Here is a 21300-nt window from a genome sequence, read left to right on the forward strand (position 1 = left end):
ATAATAACAATCAGAATTGGTATTAACACACACACTGCAGGGTTACCTGTGGAGCCCTCTCCACATACACTCAGGGCTCTCCCAGAGCATTCCTCTTGCTGGCCAGGCTGTGGCAAAATCCCTTTAGGTGAAGAGCCAATGGCATCATATTCTAAGGATCACAACCACCTGGAATCTGGTTAGAAACTCCTGCAGGCAGGAGAGGATTAGGGACAAAGTGGTGTTTAAGAAAGCTCTCCGTGGCCGGGCGCGGTGGCTCACGTGTGTAATCCCAACACTTTGGGAGGCCAAGGCAGGCGGATCACAGGGTCAGAAGTTTGAGACCAGCCTGACCAACATGCTGAAACCCTGTCTTTACTAAAAATACAAAAAAACTTACCCAGGCATGGTGGCACATGCCTGTAATCCCAGCTACTCAGGAGGCTGAGGCAGGAGGATCGCTTGAACCAAGGAGGCGGAGGTTGCAGTGAGCAGAGATCGAGCCACTGCACTCCAGCCTGGGCAAGAGAGGGAGACTCCTTCTCAAAAAAAAGAGAAAGCTCTCCTCAACTTCTTGCCACACAGACTGAGGAGGGATATAGTACTTATCAATTTCACGTGCCCAGGACCCAGCTCTAGAGATGGTACCTGGAGAACCATCATCATCTTTCTACAATGCTCATATTTAAATAAAAAATTAGGCTCCATTCAGCCCAGATTCATGAATTGATAGCTTTATTACCTGTGAGGAAAAATATTTGCTGACATAAATAAATACAAAAGACAGTGGCAGTTTCAAGGAGAAACAGTGAAAACACACAGCAGGCTAGAATTTTACAAATCATTAGATTTGTTTACTCTATAAATATGCAATTCATTCAGAGTAATTAATCTGAAAGGGAACATTAGTTAAAATTTATTTGTGTTGTTCAGGTGCCTGAGCAACTTAAAATCATTTTCCAAGGAGAATGATATCTGAGATGATCAAATAAGTATATTCTGTGGATTATGGGCACCTATAATGTTGTGACTGAAAAGCTCAAGCATACTTCTTGCTTCTTACTCTGTTTTTCTATTTCCCTGTCTCCCCTGCCCTAACTCTCTCCAGACGCTATAGATAAAGAGGAAATTTCTCTGCATGTCTCTGTGCCAGCATCAGGTGCACCTAAGGTGCAAACTGGGGTGTAGCAGTAAGCTGAGGAGTGGAGCAGTAAGCTGAGGAGTCTGACTCCAAGTGTCTGTCATTACTACTGCCACTGTGCTAATCAGAACCTGGAGTCAGGTCATGCCAACTCCATCCTCAGCCCATTATCTCCCAATCTCAACCCAAGCTCAACTCTTGATGACTGGTGTAAACCTTGTTGCTCACACAATTTCTCTATACCAAAGTGGTCAGGGGTCTTGCTTATTCAAGATTGGCAGATATGTGAACCACAATCTCATTTTCCACCTCTCCGCTCCATGAACCCCATGCTCCCAGCACACAATTTTTCATTAGTCCTTAAACAAGCAATGCTCTTGGCAGCTCTTTGCTTTGTACATGCTGTGCAGCTGCCCAGAGCATCCTTACCACATCTCCTTACAACACTCTAACAACTCCTAAAGACCCAGATGGAGTTCCACCCCTTCTGTGAAATTTTTTCCCAAATCCCTCTGTTTCATCATCTTCTGTCTCTCATAGCCTCTGTAAAAGTCTCTATGAGACCATGGACCACTTTTACTGTGGTTTGCTCGCACTTCTGTCTCTGCCAGATCACCTACCAACTCTACATGGGCTTGGAAAAGAGACATAAGTGTTCCATATATTACCCAAATATGGTCTCTGCAGGATCACCCACAGCATATAATTTTTAGAATTTTTTTCTTCCACCTCATCATATCATAATATATTAAGTGTCTCCCTGTTTGACATTTTTGGGGCTCCATAATTTTGTCATAGCTCTAGTTTACTCTTTGCCATGTTGTCTTAATGATATTTTTTCATGCCTCCTTAAGATTGCAAAGAAGCCTTCATATGTTTTCTCTTTGACAAGTAAAATATTTGAGAAAAGAATCGGAGAATAAGAGATTTATAATTTCAAAGTCGAGCCCCCAAAGCAAGTATGAAAAGGTATTCAAAGTTTGAAAGAGGAAAGAAGGACTAGATTTATTTTTGTGTGTTAGCTCATGGTATTGATTTTTTTAACCAATGGTAGTTTTGGGTAAGACAGAAGCCACAGCTGAACTGATGAACTAAAGTCCTATTGAACTTTAGATATTTCTCTTCAATAATCTCATCCTTTATCTCCTTTCTTTTTACTTTCACAAAGCAGGGGGCTATACTGGTTCAATATGAGAGTTCTCCAGAGAAACAGAATTGGTAGGAGGTACATATGTAGATAGATAGAGTTATCATGAGGAATTGGCTCATATGAATATAAAGACTACAAAACCCAGACCCAGGAGAGCCAACAGTATGTTCCGTCTCAATTTGAAGGCCTGAGAATCAGGGGAGCTAATAGTGTAAGTTCCAGTCAGAATTTGAGTCTGAAGCCTGGAAAATATCAATGACCCAGCTTGAAGACAGTCAGACAGAAAATGACTTTTTTTTTTTTTCTTACTCAGTCTTTTGTTCTACTGAAGCCTTCAACAGATTAGATGAAGCTCACCTACATTGTGGAAGGAAACCTGTTTTACTCCTTCTATCAATTGAAATGTTAATCTTATCCAGAAACACCATCACAGACATACTCAGAATATTGTTTGACCAAATATCTGGGCACCAATGACCCAGTCAAGCTGACACACAAAAAAATGACCTTTCCCAGTTTTTGTGAGAGATCAGAGATTGATCCTAAAGGAGGGAAAATAAGAAAATAGAAAAACAGACAAACAAAACAACAAAACTTCTTTCCTTAACCGATATGCTCACCATTTCTGACCCTTTAAAACAGGGTTTCTGGACTTTGCCCCTATTGATATTGGGGCTTAACAATTCTCTGTTGCGTGGAAGTCTTCTCTATCGTAGGATGTTTACCAGCATCCACTACATGCCAGTAACACTGCTCCCCAAGTTGTGGCAACCAAATATCCCCTGGGGGGCAAAATCACCCCTGGCTGAGAACTACTGCTCTGCAGCCACAGTTCCCAAACTGTACACTGAGGTTCCCTGGGGCACTGAAGGAACTCGCAAGGGTACCAAGGCATGTCTTACAATTTCTAGGGAAACACAGTGACATTTGTCTAACCCCCACAGGAACTACTAATCTATAATTTGTAGTTTATAATGTTAACATTAAATGACTATATTACTTTTGGTAATATTCTGTATTTGTGAATCTGAGTTTCAGGAATAGCAAAGTACTGCATAAAAAATCAGTGTGGAGCAGGAAATTAATATGGCAGTATCCAATCTGATTCCAAGGTCTGGAAATTCGTTCTGTGCAATAGTGGTAACTTACCATAATTCAAATGTTTACAATATTGTTTGTACTTAGCTGTATAATTAACTGAATTGTAGGTATTTCTTTTGCCCTAGGAGTCCCATGAAGAAACAATTGAGGTGATACAGCTACCATGAACCAAGAGAGTTTGAAACCTCTGCCCAAGGTCCAACAGATGTGCCCATTCCTAATATATGGGGTGAGGAATCACCTTTTGCATATGTACTTTTTTTTCAAAATTTAGTATGTGTACAACACTGAACATAATTTTTGGGGGGGACATATGTGAGGGAGTTTGGATATAAGTAGATACCATAATTCTTTTTACCACTCATTTGAAGATGAGTTGATAAAGCTGCCCATAATATTGGTATTGTTAATAAGCCCAAGGACATTTTGAGGGTGTTTACAAGACTATTGTAATTGACTTTCTCTTTTAGTCTTACTAAATAATGTGCATGATATTACGGAGACCTTGGCTATCACCTCCACTACACACAAAACACACTTAATAATTTTCTTAGGTTCAACAAGGTCTTTGTATAGTGTAAGGAAGCAACCCTCCTTTAGAAGGGGAATCGTTGAGGCAAGGACCAGGAAAGGAGAAGCATTCTTGACCTCAGGAAAAGCTGATAGAAAGAAGGTATCAAGAAAGATGAGGAAAGAGAGAAGATCCTACAGCTAAGAGAGGAAAAGTAATATTGTAGATGCACATAAAGAAGACATTTTGGGACCGGGTGCGGTGGCTCATGCCTGTAATTCAAGCACTTTGGGAGGCTGAGGCAGGTGGATTGCCTGAGCTCACAAGTTCGAGACCAGCTTGGGCAATATGGTGAAGCCCCATGTCTACTAAAATACAAGAGAAATTAGCTGGGTGTGGCGGCGTGTGCCTGTAGTCCCAGCTACTTGGGAGGCTGAGGCAGGACAATTGCTTGAACCTGGGAGGCGGAGGTTTCTGTGACCCGAGATCGCGCCACTGCACTCCAGCCACACTCCAGCCTGGCAACAGAGCGAGACTCCATCTCTATAAATAAATAAATAAATAAATAAATAAAGACATTTTGATGCCTAGTTAAGTGAGAAAAGACAATGGTGGCTAAACACAACAAGTGGCGGCCTGGAAGAGAAAAGAATCTAGAAGATGTATTTTAGAAAAATATCCACATAGAGGATAATATTGTGAGGAGAAGGAAAGAATATTTGCATTAGAGGAGGAAGAATTAGAACAAAGTTGGATACCTTGGAGAATAAATTTCTGTATCTAGACCAAGCTGAATTTGATGGAGTGTTGCCCTATCGATAAGAAAAATGGACAAATAAATGCATGAAATTTAATCAGCTTTGGTAGATCATGTTTACAAAGATGGTAGCAAACATATTACCAACCTACATGCTCTTTCACAATGTAACTTTGTCATCCCTGATCTAGAGATGGAATCAAATTTCTTTCCTCTTGAATCTGGGCTGGCCCTGTGGTTAATCTGAAGGTAAATCATGTTCTGGGACTTCTGAGCTCAGGCATTAAAGAGACCTGGAAGCTTCTGCTTTTGTGCTCTAAGGGAAATTGGCCATTATCTAAGAATTTGAACTAATCTCAAATGACTGTACTGCAAGAAGACCAACATAGCCATGTAAAGACATCATGTGGGGCAAACAAAGGATCCAACCCTCAGTCCCTGCTGAGCTCCCAGCCAGCCATCTGGAGTGAGGCATAGGAGTGAGGCCATCTTGGAAACGGAACTTCTAATCCTAGTAGAGTCATCCCAATTGAGGCCATACAGAGCAGAGTTCAGTTGTGTTCAATGAGCCCTTGCCAAATTGTATCATTTTGAGCACATCAATGTTATTTTAAGCCACTGAGTTTTGCAATGTACAATTTGAGGTTATCTAGCCTCAACAGATTATGTAAATACAGATGTATATAAATAGTGGTTGCCCCAACTTACTGGGCTCTTGACTACACTTGACTTACTTATGTTAACTCCCACAGGCTTTCTCTGAATGAGTTAGGGCCCAGATAAGAAAACAGGCACCACTCTAGAGAGTTCAAACAGGAGAAATTCAGTACAGGGATCTGTAGCACATGAGAAAGAAGAAAGAGAAAGCAAATGCTAAGCAACCCAGGGTGTTGATAAACACTTGAAAGCTGCTAACACCCCTGGGACTGAGCAATAGGAAGGGGAAAAATAACCAGAATCCAGAATCTAGAACTGACTTATGGAGACCGCCTGGTGGAAGTGGGGACCACAGAGAGTGAGGTTGACCAGAAGGAAGTGGATCCACAAAGAAGATTCAGTCTTTTTTTTTCTTTTTTCTTTTAGATGGAGTTTCGCTTTTTTCTTGTTGCCCAGGCTGGAGTGCAATGGCACAATCTTGGCTCACTGCAACCTCCGCCTCCCGAGTTTAAGCCTCCGCCTCCCTAGTAGCTGGGATTACAGGCACCCACCACCATGCCCAGCTAATTTTCTTTCCTTCTTTCTTCCTTTTTTTTTTTTATTTTTATTTTCAGTAGAGACGGGTATTCACTATATTGGCCAGCCTGGTCTCAAGCTTCTGACCTCAGGCGATCCACCCACCTCTACCTCCCAAAGTGCTGGGAATTACAGGCAGGAGCCACCGTGCCCAGCTGAAGATTCAGTCTTCTTTAGGATTCCTACTTCTGTCTCCAATTCCCCTCATTTTCATTTGATCCAGTGTATGACTGCAGTGACTGATATGTTAAAAAAACAATTTAAGTGGAAAACACTATGTTATATGCAAAATTATCCAACACCTGGGATAAGAAAAGTCTGATACAGTTTTCTAATCATTGAAAACTTCCCTGAAGCTTCAGTCTGCATTCAAATTCACTTCTGATGAATTAATTGCCAAGTACACTGCCCAGACACATTAGGAATGCAGAAATGTGCTGACCTCACCAAGCCAGAGTGACACTGTTGTCAGGGATAGGGTCACAGGTAGGTGACCTCACAAGTGGGAGCCCTATACTGCGTAATTTCCTTTCTTGTTGAGGAAATTTGAGGAAGTGTGATTCCTACAGCCAATCATTTGATTCATTATTTTCCCACCTCTTTCTTGTTTACTCATTTCTCTGACATCTTCCCATAAACTTCATATGTCCTCCTGGGCTGTGCCCTGTAAAATGTTCTTTCTCAGGCCACTAAACCCCCGGGTTATGTGTTTCATTAACTTGGATTCTTAGGGTGTGCAGCCTAAGTCCAGGCCAGGAGAGGAGATGGTGAAGCAACATTGCAAAGGGACAACACCCTGTGAGGAATTAGCCTCTTCAGCACTGGGTGGGAGGGGCAAGGGGATAACCAGAAAGGAATGATTAAAATCTTAGCCAAGAACCCAGAATGAAATGGGAACCTGCTGGGATCAACCTCGGAAATCTCTAACTCCCTGATCACAGTCATTAAAATGTGCCTCCTGGTGGTGTAATATCGATCCTTATATGTCTCATCCTTTATAAACAGTAATCACTTTACACAAAAATATAGGTCAGTCAATAAGAAGAGCCTTTTCAAACAATTAAATGTGCTGGTCTGATGTCTATTGGGATATCAGAATCTTTAGGAACTCATGAGCAATTTCATTACTGAATCACAGTGGGGAAAGGAAATTAAAAAGTTAAGGATTTAAAAAAATACAAATGTAAGAATATTAAACCAATTGCCTATTAAGACATCCTTAGTTGATTTAAGGCAACTTCTTCATCATCCTAGTTTTATATTTTGGTGAGAAAACAAATTTCTGTATAAAGTTTTGTGCTATTTTAAGAGCAAAGCTTCTTTATCTACTATATTGTTACAGAAAATTTTTGTAGAAATTTTTTTTTTACATTTTAAAAATGAATCCACCACAATTCACAATTGCAGAAATATGGACCCAACCTAAATGCAACCAACAAGTGGATAAAGAAAATGTGGTATATATACACTATGGAATGTTACTCAGCCATAAAATGGAATGAAATAATGGCCTTTGCAGCAACTTGAATGGAGTTGGAGGCTATTATTCTAAGTGAAGCAACTCAGAAAAGGAAAACCAAGTATCATTTGTTCTCACTTATAAATGAGAGCTAAGCTATGAGGACACAAAAGTAAAAGAATGTTAAGATGGACTTTGGACACTCATGGGGAAGGCTGGGAGTGGGTGAGGGATAAAAGACTACATGTTGGGTACAGTGTATATACTGCTTGAGTGACAGGTGCACCCACATCTCAGAAATCATCACTCAAGAACTTATCCATGTAACCAAACACCAGCTGTTCCCCAAAAACTATTGAAATAAAATTAAAAAGTAAAATAAAGCCACCACTAACACATTTATTTTAAAATTGAAATTTTCCTTCAATGGGCCTCTGGAAGCACCCATCACTGGCCATCCTACAGAGACAAGGACAACACAGTGACGAGGAGGAAAAGGAGAGGCAAGGACCCTCAATTGTGTAGCGGGAAGCTATGAGCACCCGGTTTAAAGCATTTTCTACTACAATAACCATAGTTTCTTCTATTTACCCTCCTTCCTGAGTGTACTAGCATTACATCTCAGTGACCTAGGAAGGAATAACCAAAGGAAGGTTTAAACCGTATGCCTCTCTTTGCCTTGTGAAAACCATGAGGACGGTCTCACTGAAGGAATCCTGCAGAGTTCTCCTGGAGCAGAAAATCTAAAAGCACCCCTTGTAACATCACCCTTCCTTCAAGACACACTGCAATATTTTATCCCTATAGCAGCCACCACTGCTCCCACCCCCCATCCCCCAATATCTTTGTACTTTCAGGCACAAGTGACATAATTGCAAGTCAGGAAAGAGTCTGGATAACAAGAAGCTGGGCAGTGGTGGACAGGATGCAGGCAGTGCCTGGGCAGTTTTCTTAGCTCCTGTAAAATAATTATTTTATTTCTCCACCACTAATGACAATCATGGTGATGACCCCACAGTTCTGATGGGATTGGCCACACTCCAGTGACTGGCCTTGGCAGTTTTCTTGGTTCAATAGTCAGAAGACTTCTATTTTCAACATGTGTGTTATTTTCCCCTTTTAAAAGTTGAAATCATGTAAATTTCTAAAGATCAAGTAAAAACATGCAGAGGAGAAAAACATATATCTTTCTAATAGATGGATATTTTCCAGAAACAAAATATTTGCAAAGTATTTTAAGCTGGTCATGGAAACAATGGTCTGCACAGTTGCTCCCAGTATTATTGATGACCCAGTCTCCATTTGTCTAGCTGGCAGTTCTCGATGGTTCAGCAACATTGAGTTGGGGGCATCAATCTTAGAAATAAGAGCTGCCATATACTGGGACTTAACCTAGTAAGTGATACTGTTAATCCTAGTTAAGCTGAAGTCCAAATAATTGGAAAGCAAAGAGTAGTTCATGGATGTTTCTTTATGCTCCTAAACACTGTGAATTGTTTCTCAGTGATGTTACCTGAGAATATTTATAAATACCTGAAAAACCAAGGACCAATCATTTTCAGAATTAAATCACATTAGAACTCAGGACTAAGAAACTCACTCAAAAACACACAACTACATGGAAACTGAACAACCTCCTCCTGAATGACTACTGGGTACATAATGAAATGAAGGCAGAAATAAAGATGTTCTTTGAAACCAATGAGAAAAAAGACACAACATACCAGAATCTCTGGGACACATTTAAAGCAGTGTGTAGAGGGAAATTTATAGCACTAAATGCCCACAAGTGAAAGCAGGAAAGATCTAAAATTGACACCCTAACATCACAATTAAAAGAACTAGAGAAGCAAAAGCAAACAAATTCAAAAGCTAGCAGAAAGCAAGAAATAACTAAGATCAAAACAGAACTGAAGAAGATAGAGACACAAAAAACCCTTCAAAAAATCAATGAATCCAGGAGTTGGTTTTTTGAAAAGATAACAAAATTGATAGACTGCTAGCAAGACTAATAAAAAAGAAAAGAGAGAAGAATCAAATAGATGCAATAAAAAATGATGAAGGGGATATCACCACCGATCCCACAGAAATACAAACTATCATCAGAGAGTACTATAAACACCTCTATGCAAATAAACTAGAAAATCTAGAAGAAATGGATAAATCCCTGGACACATACACCCTCCCAAGACTAAACCAGGAAGAAGTCGAATCTCTGAATAGACCAATAACAGGCTCTGAAAATGAGGAAATAATTAATAGCCTACCATCCAAAAAAAAGTCCAGGACCAGATGGATTCACAGCCGAATACTACCAGAGGTACAAAGAGGAGCTGGTACCATTCCTTCTGAAACTATTCCAATCAACAGAAAAAGAGGGACTCCTCCCTAACTCATATTATGAGGCCAGCATCATCCTGATACCAAAGCCTGGCAGAGACACAAAAAAAGAGAATTTTGGACCAATATCTCTGATGAACATCGATGTGAAAATCCTCAGTAAAATACTGGCAAACCGAATCCAGCAGCACATCAAAAAGCTTATCAACCACGGTCAAGTCAGTTTCATCCTTGGGATGGAAGGCTGGTTCAACATACGCAAATCAATAAACATAATCCATGACATAAACAGAACCAACAACAAAAACCACATGATTATCTCAATAGATGCAGAAAAGGCCTTTGACAAAATTCAACAGCTCTTCATGCTAAAAACTCTCAATAAACTAAGTATTAATGGAACATATCTCAAAATAATAAGAGCTATTTATGACAGACTCACAGCCAATATCATACTCAATGGGCAAAAATGGAAGCATTGCCTTTGAAAACTGGCACAAGACACGGATGCCCTCTCTCACCACTCCTATTCAACATAGTGTTGGAAGTTCTGGCCAGGGCAATCAGGCAAGAGAAAGAAATAAAGGTATTCAATTAGGAAAAGAGGAAGTCAAATTATCTCTGTTTGCAGATGGCATGATTTTACATTTAGAAAATCCCATCATCTCAGCCCCAAATCTCCTTAAGCTGATAAGCAAATTCAGCAAAGTCTCAGGATACAAAATCAATGTGCAAAAATCACAAGCATTCCTATACCCCAATAACAGACAAACACAGAACCAAATCATGAGTGAACTCCCATTCACAATTGCTACAAAGAGAATAAAATACCTAGGAATCCAGCTTACAAGGGATGTGAAGGACCTCTTCAAGGAGAACCACGAACCACTATTCAATGAAATAAAAGAGGATATAAACAAATGGAAGAACATTCCACGCTTATGGATAGGAAGAATCAATATCGTGAAAATGGCCATACTGCCCAAGGTAATTTATAGATTCAATGCCATTCCCATCAAGCTACCAATGACTTTCTTCACAGAATTGGGGAAAAAAAAAAACTACTTTAAAGTTCATATGGAACCAAAAAAGAGCCCGCATTGCCAAGACAATCCTAAGCAAAAAGAACAAAGCTGGAGGCATCACACTACCTGACTTCAAACTATACTACAAGGCTATGGTAACCGAAATAGTATGATACTGGCAATAAAACAGAGATATAGACCAATGGAACAGAACAGAGGCCTCAGAAATAACACCACACATCTACAGCCATCTGACCTTTGACAAGCCTGACAAAAACAAGAAATGGGGAAAGGATTCCCTATTTAATAAATGGTGCTGGGAAAACTGGTTAGCCATATGTAGAAAGCTGAAACTGGACCCCTTCCTTACACTTTATACAAAAATTAATTCAAGATGGATTAAAGACTTAAATGTTAGACCTAAAACCATAAAAACCCTAGAAGAAAACCTAGGCAATACCACTCAGGACATACTCATGGGCAAGGACTTCATGACTAAAACACCAAAAGCAATGGCAACGAAAGCCAAAATAGATAAATGGGATCTAATTAAACTAAAGAGCTTCTGTACAGTAAAAGAAACTACCATCAGCGTGAACAGGCAACCTACAACATGGGAGAAAATTTTCGCAACCTACTTACCTGACAAAGGGCTAATATCCAGAATCTACAAAGAACTTAAACAAATTTACAAGAAAAAAAAAACAAAGAACCCCATCAAAAAGTGGGCAAAGGATATGAACAGACACTTCTCAAAAGAAGACATTTATGCAGCCAACAGACACATGAAAAAATGCTCATTATCACTGGTCATCAGAGAAACGCAAATCAAATCCACAATGAGATACCATCTCATGCCAGTTAGAATGGCAATCATTAAAAAGTCAGGAAACAACAGGTGCTGGAGAGGATGTGGAGAAATAGGAATGCCTTTACACTGTTGGTGGGAGTGTAAACTAGTTCAACCATTGTGGAAGACAGTATGGAGATTTCTTAATGACTAAAACTAGAAATACCATTTGACCCAGCAATCCCATTACTGGGTATATACCCAAAGGATTATAAATCATGCTACTATTAAGACACATGCACATGTATGTTTATTGTGGCACTATTCACAATAGCAAAGACTAGGGACCAACCCAAATGTCCATCAATGATAGACTGGATTAAGAAAATGTGGCACATATACACCATGGAATACTATGCAGCCATAAAAATGGATGAGTTCGTGTCTTTTGCAGGGACATGGATACAGCTGGAAGCCACCATTCTGAGCAAACTATTACAAGGACAGAAAACCAAACACCGCATGTTCTCACTCATAGGTGGGAACTGAACAATGAGAACACTTGGACACAGGGCGGGGAACATCACACCCTGGGGCCTGTCGTAAGGTCGGGGGAGGGGGGAAGGATAGCATTAGGAGAAATACCTAATGTAAATGACAAGTTAACGGGTGCAGCAAGCCAACGTGGCACATGTATACCTATGTAACAAACCTGCACGTTGTGCACATGTACCCTAGAACTTAAAGTATAATTTTTAAAAAAAGTATTCTAATAACAGTTCATAATATCTTCCCTTGGAAAACAAACCGCTGGCTCTTTTTTCTTCCTTCCCTTCCTCCCTCTCCTCCCTCTCCTCTCCCTTCTTTCTTTCCTTCCTTCCTTCCTTCCTTCCTTCCTTCCTTCCTTCCTTCCTTCCTTCCTTCCTTCCTCCCTCCCTCCCTCCCTCTCTCTCTCCCTCCCTCTCTCCCTCTTATTTTTGTTGCTTTTTGTTATTGTTTGTTTCATTTTCCTTATGGGCTGGGAAAGAATGGGAATGTTAAGAAGAAGATGTTTCCAACACCACTTCGACCGACCTTCTGCCGGTATCCTTGGAGTCCTGGCCTCAGGGACCACCCAAGACAGCGGAAAGTGCAGAGGAGCTAAGAAACCAGCTCTAGCTGACTCCAAATCTAAGCTCAGACAATGTAGAAAATTTGCTTGCACCATTTGTTCTTCAGGGCTCAGATTTTCACTTTTGAAATGCAGATGATGACTCCCGAGCAAGTTTTTTATGGAATGAGTTGAAGCTCTATGCAAAGACCTTAGCTCAGTGTCTGCTCTATTTCTTCAAAAGGAAGAAATATCTGTATTTTACTAAACTATGATTGGCTTTATAAAAAGGTATACATATGCAAGTATGAAAACAAATGTAGGGCCTATTTTTTCAAATAGTGAAGAGTAAAATTCTTGAAAATATCTTGAAATACACCCTTTCTATATATATGCCCTTGGCTGCCATTTGCCTCTACTGGAACTGTCTGTGTGGATGGGAACTCAGACGATTACCATCACAGTCATGATGTTTCAATGTTACCACCATGGAGTTTACCCTATGTCTTAGACATAATACTAAATATCTTCAGATTTAATCAAATTACTTTTAGAAAAGTCAGGGTTTAATAGCTCTACAAGTTTACATCTAAAACTTACCATTACTTTATCTACAGCTGACTTTTGTTTGTGATAATTTGAGAGCACAGGTTTGTTTTGTTCTGGAAGTCAATAAATATATTAAAAAGAGACAACTTTTATGACTCTTGTGCCACATTGTAACTGGAAGAGGAATAAGAATTCAGGAAACAAAACATCATCCACCCACTGAAAGATTCATACCTTCACCTTCCTGATGATTTGAGAGTTAGAATTTAATCACATCCCCCAATGAGTAATAAACTTCACGCATGGAGTGTGTCTGCCATAAATTTTGATCAGCTCCCCTACATGTTATTGCTAGAGGCTTGAAAAAAGATTCTCCACCAACTCAGTACAATGCAATATTTGTTTCCATTTATAAAACCTTGGTTTATTCTATTTACCTTGTTTTCCAGGAATAGAATACATTTAAATAGACTATGATTGGGGCAGTTTTAAGAGCATAATATTCTGAAAATTTTCAAGACTGTTAGAAAAGTGTGCTAGTTTTTTAATATTTCTTTTATTTTATATAGTATTTCTTCCTTATTTTACTAAGAAACATGTTTAAAAATATGCTCAATCAATAGATGTATACATGTATAGTAATTATGGAAATTGATTTATATTCTTCCAAGAATCTCTTATGGGTTACACATGTCTTTATCTAAATTTTCAGGAACCATATATTCATTTTTCCTTAGTGTTTACTGTAAGGTCATTGAGGACTTACATAATGTGTAGATTGTAAGGTCTGTCAACTGTGGAAGTCTAGACATTCAGCAAACTCATGGCATGTCAAATCTGGGAGAATTTCCCATAGTGACTTCATCACCAGAAAAGTACCATCTGTAAAAGTGCAATAAAAATCAGCTCACACAAATACTACAAACCCTAGTTTATATAGCTATAAACACATTACTTATCTCACTGAAAATTACAAAAATGACCCAGATTTCTTTGACAGTAATTTAAGCAGTATTTCTTAAATTATTTTTAAACATGTATATGAAATAAGTTAACAGAAATATATCAACTAATGAGATAAGAAAGTTAAAATAACATGAAAATCAGCACACATCAATCCTATTATCTTGGACTTCTGTGCAGTATATGTCATATAATGTATATGGCTATAGCTCTGAAACAAGTAAGATTTATTTTCCAAAGTCTGACATAGTGATTTCGATATGAATTGAATGGATTTAGATGTAGAAATAATGCTAAACAGCAATGGACCAATTCAGAAATCAGACCTTTCCCTTCTGTTAACACGGCGGTAATTTATTACATAAGAGACGTTAATCCTGGGGAGAAATTCTAAATACTCAGGGAATAAGTAATGGCTGGGCCGTAAATGATGAAAATGTGAATGTGTTACATGGATTCTGAATTATTCCTGGCATTCCCTGGGGAGAGAGAATAGAAGTAAGTTGCAATCAGTTGTGATACCTCTGAAAGGAGAGAGAGAAGGAAGGAGGCTGGGCAGCAGCCACCCCACTGCAGGGCTGCTCTGAGAAAGTTTGAGCTTTGTCAATGGGAGTACATGACGGAGATGACCCAGGAGAGAAACCCTGCATCAAGCAGCAGCAGCCTGCCCTAGTAGCTTTGCTGTGCTTATGTCTGGGAGCAGCCCATGGGAGCATGGCCTCAGTGTGAGCTCAGTGGTGAGGCTGTTGGCCAATGGTGCTCCCTGTAGCCTGTTTCTTAAAGTAAGATCTGAATGGTGCACCCCATGACCACCATAGAGAATTAGTATGTGATTGTAACAACACATAATGTGTTATAAATTATATAAATATGCATACATGTCAAATTTTAATATGAACCCCAAGTTAACCCAACAACTAACAGATAAATTGACTACTAAGTACTAATCATCCAAGCTAAAATGAGTTTACTACTAAAAAAAAAAAACACACACACCCCCCACACACATTAACACTACTCAGTTTTCTTTATTTTTTAACACTTAAAAACACTTGTCTTAAAGCAGAATTTGCAGAATTTACAGAACTAGTATAAAGGTTTTGCTTTTTTGTTTCTTTCCTTATGAATCTCTTTTTAAGCATATGATATTCTGGTTTTAAAATGGACATCTTTACTTTTTTTTCTCAAAAATTACTCTTGAACACCTTTGGGAATCAATCATTAAGTCACTGGCCCCTCATCCAAATGTTTGATATTTCAAACAAAATCTACACATTTTGCTTTAAGCATTTGCAATTCAAATGTTCATTCTTTGTGGTATTTCTTTATGATGACATATTCTCTTTGCAAATGAAATGACCATATGTGGCTGCAGAAAAAGAAGTTTTCAATAAAAAGGATAATCCTTCCTTTCTGTGTAATATCTTCAAGCTAAGATTGAATAATAGCAAGCGACGGCAAAAGATTTTTACAGATGCTTCCTCAAACCCTCTTAAACCTGAAATGTTATGGAAGTGGCTTTAATGGCACTAAATATTCTGCTTGTTTTTCAAATCATGTTCTTTTGAGGAATCATTCCTGACTTCCCCTTGAATTATACCACAGGAATAAAAAAGATACCAGTTTAAATAAAACTGGAAAATTCCTTTATTTAAAAGCTTTGATGAATTACACAAAGGATAAGAAATGATTACCAAAGAGCCAGAGAGCTTGAAATCTGGGAGTCTCATACTTTTCACTTAGCACTGGTCTACACAATTTAAACATATTCACTTTCATACAGCTCTGCCCTTCTCAGTTGGAGCCAGAATCCTGGCAAAAGTGAGGTGGATTAGTTGCTCTAAAACAATGTTTTAATAATCCTAATATATTTCATACTGAGTAGCTAAGTTTAAAGTATACGGACTAAAGTATAGAACAATAAAACAATACTTGTGAAAACACTATTTGGATAAATGCAAGATACATGTATATATAGCCATATGCTGCGTGACAGCATTTCAGTCAATGATGGACTGCCTAGACAAGGGTGGTCCCCTAAGATTATAATTGAGCTGAACAAATCTCATCACCTAGTACCATTGAAGCCATCATAGATGTGTGTACTCTATAGACTGCTGCTGCTCTGATTTGAAAAGAACTTCTGAAGGGTAATGTTTCCATCAAAGGGTTACTCCAAAATGAGCTAAATATGAGAAAATATCCACATAGTGCTGCAAATACCCAAGAAGCACCCCTAAATACTTTCATCGTGAGCAATGTATTTAAGGCCTCCCAAAACAAAATAATATTAGCATGACTTATATTTGGTTAAATGTCATAAGTATCTTAAAGCACCATCCCTTTCCAATCTCCTTTACAGAACATCACTAAGCTGACCTCTGTATTACAAGGCTAAGAATAATAATTTTTAAAGAGTGACAATTTTAGAATTTTTCACATTGGTATTTATGCAGGCACTGGTATTTCTAAATGCTGGACTCCCATATTGGAATTATTACTTTATATTCAAACCTCCTAGACCACTTATCAGTATGTATTTCAGCGACTCTAAGTCATTTGCCTTTTCTGTATTTTAGTCATAGAAAATGATGGTAAAGAAAATCTGCTTATCATTAAAAAATGGCAATTTTAGACTAATGAGTTTTAATATCTGTCTACAACTGACCTTCTGTTAGAAACATTTACCCTAAATCTCCTTCATAGTATGAGATCAACATTAAGGAGAAAATATTCTCAGAAGAAAGCATTTCCTTGGAAGAAGAGAACACAGAAAGATACTCATAAATGCTTGGGTTGGTAGAGCTGTATGAACAAAAACAAAGGTTCATTTCCCAGACTCCCTACTGAACTGATTTCCATCAGGGCAGGTAGCTGCACATGTAAATTGTGCTCCCCACCTCCGAAGAGTGGTTCAGGGGTGTGGTCTGAGAAGTAGGGTTAAGGGTTCTCTCCACTTGACCAGGTAAGGAAGGTGCTAAGACAGCATGTCCATCACTTAGAAGCCATACCTGGGAAAAAAGATTCTCAGAGTTCCCTCGTCCACTTGAATATGACCTCTACCTACATAGGGGCTTACAGGCACTTTGGGGACATTTCAGATGATGGATCTCTACTAAACTAAGAACATCTGGATTTCCTCATTTACTGACCACTAAAGAGTGATCAGACAGATGTTCTGAGAAATTGCCAACCTGGACCGAATCAAATTGATGATTTGTAGAGGTAGAATTAATATCTCTTTCTAACCTCCCGGGCCAATGAGAATTCCTTAGCACTATTTCTTTTCTTTTTCTTAAAGCACAAATTCAGCTTAAAATAGACACCTGGCTATTTCACTGAAATCAAAGCAAGGGAAATCCACTTAGACTATACTAGTTTCCCAGACATTTTATAAGCTTCTTGAATTTCATGTTGAACTTAAGGAAAAGTAGAATGACATTTATGACAAGCAACTTACCACAATTTATCCAGTTTTTAAGTATACAGGCAAGTACACATTCACATGATTAAATTCAATAAACCTCAAAGATTTGCAACTTTACACCCAAATGCACCTATATATGTATGTGAATATGCACACACACACATCACACACATATGCACACCCATAAAGAAATAGATAATTTTTTAAAGTAGTACTAGTTTGAAAAATTGCAAAGTTGTTTCAGGGAATATGTAAACAAATCAAAATGTAAGAATAAACTTGGAAATGTGACACTTCTTAGGTGTGTTCCTCTGTCTAGAATTGTTCCTCCCTCTTCTAAGGCCATTGAGGCTTATATCATCCTTAAGGCCTGAACATCTAGATGCTGGGGCCAACTTCTCTATCTCTCTTCCTGCAGTACTTTGGCCACATTAACGCTCTGTGTTGGGAATCTCCACTAGTCTCATTGACAATATTATTTAGTTAGCCATTAATCACATGCTGTTGTCATCTATTGACACAGTCCTATTCCCTATAAACCAATTTTGCTTAATAATAATTTTGACTTCTGCTCAGTTTTCTAATGACTGATTTACCTACAATTTGCCACCCTTTGGTTATTTTTGAATTTTGTATACCTTCTTATTTGATTAATGCATTCTCTTGCCATCTTAAGAAAATTTTAATAATTAGAGTGCATTCTTCATTTTATTATTTCAGAGTTACAACATTTCAAAAAACAACTATGTATTGTTTTCTTTGCTGTATAACAAATTACTGCAACCTCCAGGGTTTAAAACACAATATACATAATATTTTACAGTTTCCATGGGTCTGGATATAGGCACAGGTGAGCTGGATCCACTACTCAGAGTCTTGCCAGGGTTCGGTCCAGGCATGGGCTGCATTCTCATCTGGAGGCTTAACTGGGGAAAAACCCATTTTTATCCAAGTTCATTTGGGTTGTTGGTATAAATACTTTCCATGTGGGTTTTTGCTGGCTGTCAGCTAGAGGCAGCTCTCAGGTCCTGAGATCACAGACAGTTCCTAGAGGCGTTCTGCAGGTGCTTGTCGTGGGTTCCTTTTCAACACGTCACTTGTCTCATCAAGCTGGCAAAGGAAGTCTTTTGTTTTAAGGGAAGGCCCAGTACCTTTTAAAAGTCCTTTTACCTGATTAAGTCAGGCCCACTGAAATAAGGTCTCCCTGATTTTGATGAACTCAAAATCAACTGATTTGGGACTTTAATTACATCTGCAAAGTCCTGTGATCTTTAACATATTCTCTTGGCTAGAAGCAAATTACAAGGTCCCACTCACACTCAAGGAGTGGACTTTATACAGCCAGACTATAGGAATCATGAAGGCTATCTTATCCTTTGCTTGGAAACAATCTGCCCTCTGGCCCCAATGATTCATGTGCCTTCCAAGGGGAAAACACTTGCACTGACTAGAGACCAGCATCTCATCTTCTGTCTACATTAAGTCAAGGTATGGATGAGGCTACTGGGTGAATTATTCTCCTAGAGAAAAATTCCTCCCCATCTGTGAGCTTGAGAACCTAGAGAGATAGTGGGTGGTGGGGCCGTATATGATAATAATCCTAAACTACTATAAACATGACCATTGCAAAAGGGGAGAATGGAAGGTAGAAAGGAATCACTAGGCTAAAGCAGCTCTGAAACCCAGTCAGGAAAATATTGGGAACTTCTTGATTGGATTTCAAGGCCTGGGACTAAATTCCCTGCGATTCTTGGCTCTGCTTTTTTTTTTGTTTTTTTTTTTTTGTTTTATTGTTTTTTTGTTTTTTGAGACGGAGTCTCGCTCTGTTGCCCAGGCTGGAGTGCAGTGGCGCAATCTCTGCTCACCGCAAACTCCGCCTCCCAGGTTCGCACCATTCTCCTGCCTTAGCCTCCCGAGTAGCTGGGACCACAGGCACACGCCACCACGCCCGGCTAATTTTTGTGTTTTTAGTAGAGACGGGGTTTCACCATGTCAGCCAGGATGGTCTCCATCTCCTGACCTCGTGATCCGGGCTCTGCTTTTGTGCTTTTGTTTCTACTTACTGAATCATCGATCCTTTTTATGAAAGGTAGTGTGTGTGTTTCCAGCTGGTAGTTTTATCAGCATGTTCATGGTATAGCCTATATGAATGAAATTCAAAGAGACTCTTTAGAGTCAATTTTCTATCCAACCTTCTCACAATTCCATCTTAAGAAGACGTCTGGTATTAGATATACAGATGGTAAAAGTAGCTAATTCTTTAGCTACAAAAAATGCAATAAAAAGTTTATAAAGATAACATGAAAATAGGAAAAACCCTAACAGTCTCACTTATTAATAGAGATATAAAAATGCTAAATAAAACGCTAGAAAATTAATTTAGATAGTAAACAATAATATACAGTGCTATGAAAGTTGCCAATATCAGGATGAAATTAATTTTGTCAGACCCAGATAAAATAGGGCCAGGAAGGCAAGGAGGAGAGAAGACTCATGTGTACATGTCTAAGAACAGTTCCCAAGGACTTTCCAAAAACACTACAAGAAACCCCTTCACATCCTTCGTGCATCTCCTGCTTTGATAAGGTTTATCACTAGACATTCTTCAGGACTGCAGTAATTCTGGTAAGATGCTCTCAAAAGAATACTTGCCCAGTAGTAGCATCTCCACTAATAAATTCACAACAGCTCTGGCTTTGAGCCTCTAGAATCCATGAAATCTGTTTCTAAGCAGTTCATGAGAACCTCTCCCTTTTTGTTAATAAAAGCTTCTCTTTATCCTTCCCTCACTGGATGCACTGGTGGTTTGCTTTCTATACATTCCAGATTATAATCCTTTTTTCTCATTTCCGAGTAAACTGAACATATTTGGGGACAATTTTCTCTAGTATGTTTTTTTAGCTTAACAATGTCTTAGTAGTGCTTACATTTAGACATATGAGAAAAGTGTAACATATTATCAAGTAAAAGGAGCAAATCTAAGATGTCCTCTACAAAGTCCATTAGAAGAAAATTCATCTACATTCCTATTTTTTAAGTAAAATAGGAGTAGAATGATATCTCCTTACTACGGTATTAAATTTCTGTCTCAAACAAACATCACAAGTATGTTATTATGGAAATACTAGCCAACATGATTAGATAAAAATGAATTATGAAGTATTAATTGGGATGGAAAGCAGCGAAATTATCAGTGTGTGCAGATGGTATTTTGATTAACTAAAATAAACAGAAGACTTTAATGCAAAACTATTGCAGAGACATGAATTGATGAGATAGGCAGCTTAAAAACACACATGGCAAAATCAAAAGCTTTGCTCTTTTTCGAGCTAGTAGATGGAGAACATGCATCTTCTGCCTGCTACACAAAATCCCACTGCAATGACAGGTACGTGTGTGTGTGTAATTCATAAACAGGCTGGGGAAAGTGAATGAAGTCATGATGAGGTCATGAGGGGTGGGGAAGTTTTTGAGTAAATTTTTTTAGTAATGTTGGAAAGCAAATGGGATCAGAAAAATGGGGGAATCAGGTCCAAAAACAGTACAGGTCAAGCCTCCTGCTGCCTATAAAGTAGCTCCTCTTTCTCTCCAAGCTCCAGGGAAGTACCTGCTGCCCATCATCCAAATCACAGGACATGTGTGGGCCAAGTGCAGTAAGGATAGTTAATAAAATGGTGGTAGAGGCTGGGCGTGGTGGCTCATGCCTGTAATCCCATCACTTTAGGAGGCCGAGGGGGCAGATCACCAGGTCAGGAGATCAAGACCATCCTGGCTAACACGGTGAA

Source organism: Pan paniscus, chromosome 4 (genome assembly GCF_029289425.2).
Source record: "Pan paniscus chromosome 4, NHGRI_mPanPan1-v2.0_pri, whole genome shotgun sequence".
In the NCBI taxonomy this organism is placed as follows: Eukaryota; Metazoa; Chordata; class Mammalia; order Primates; family Hominidae; genus Pan; species Pan paniscus.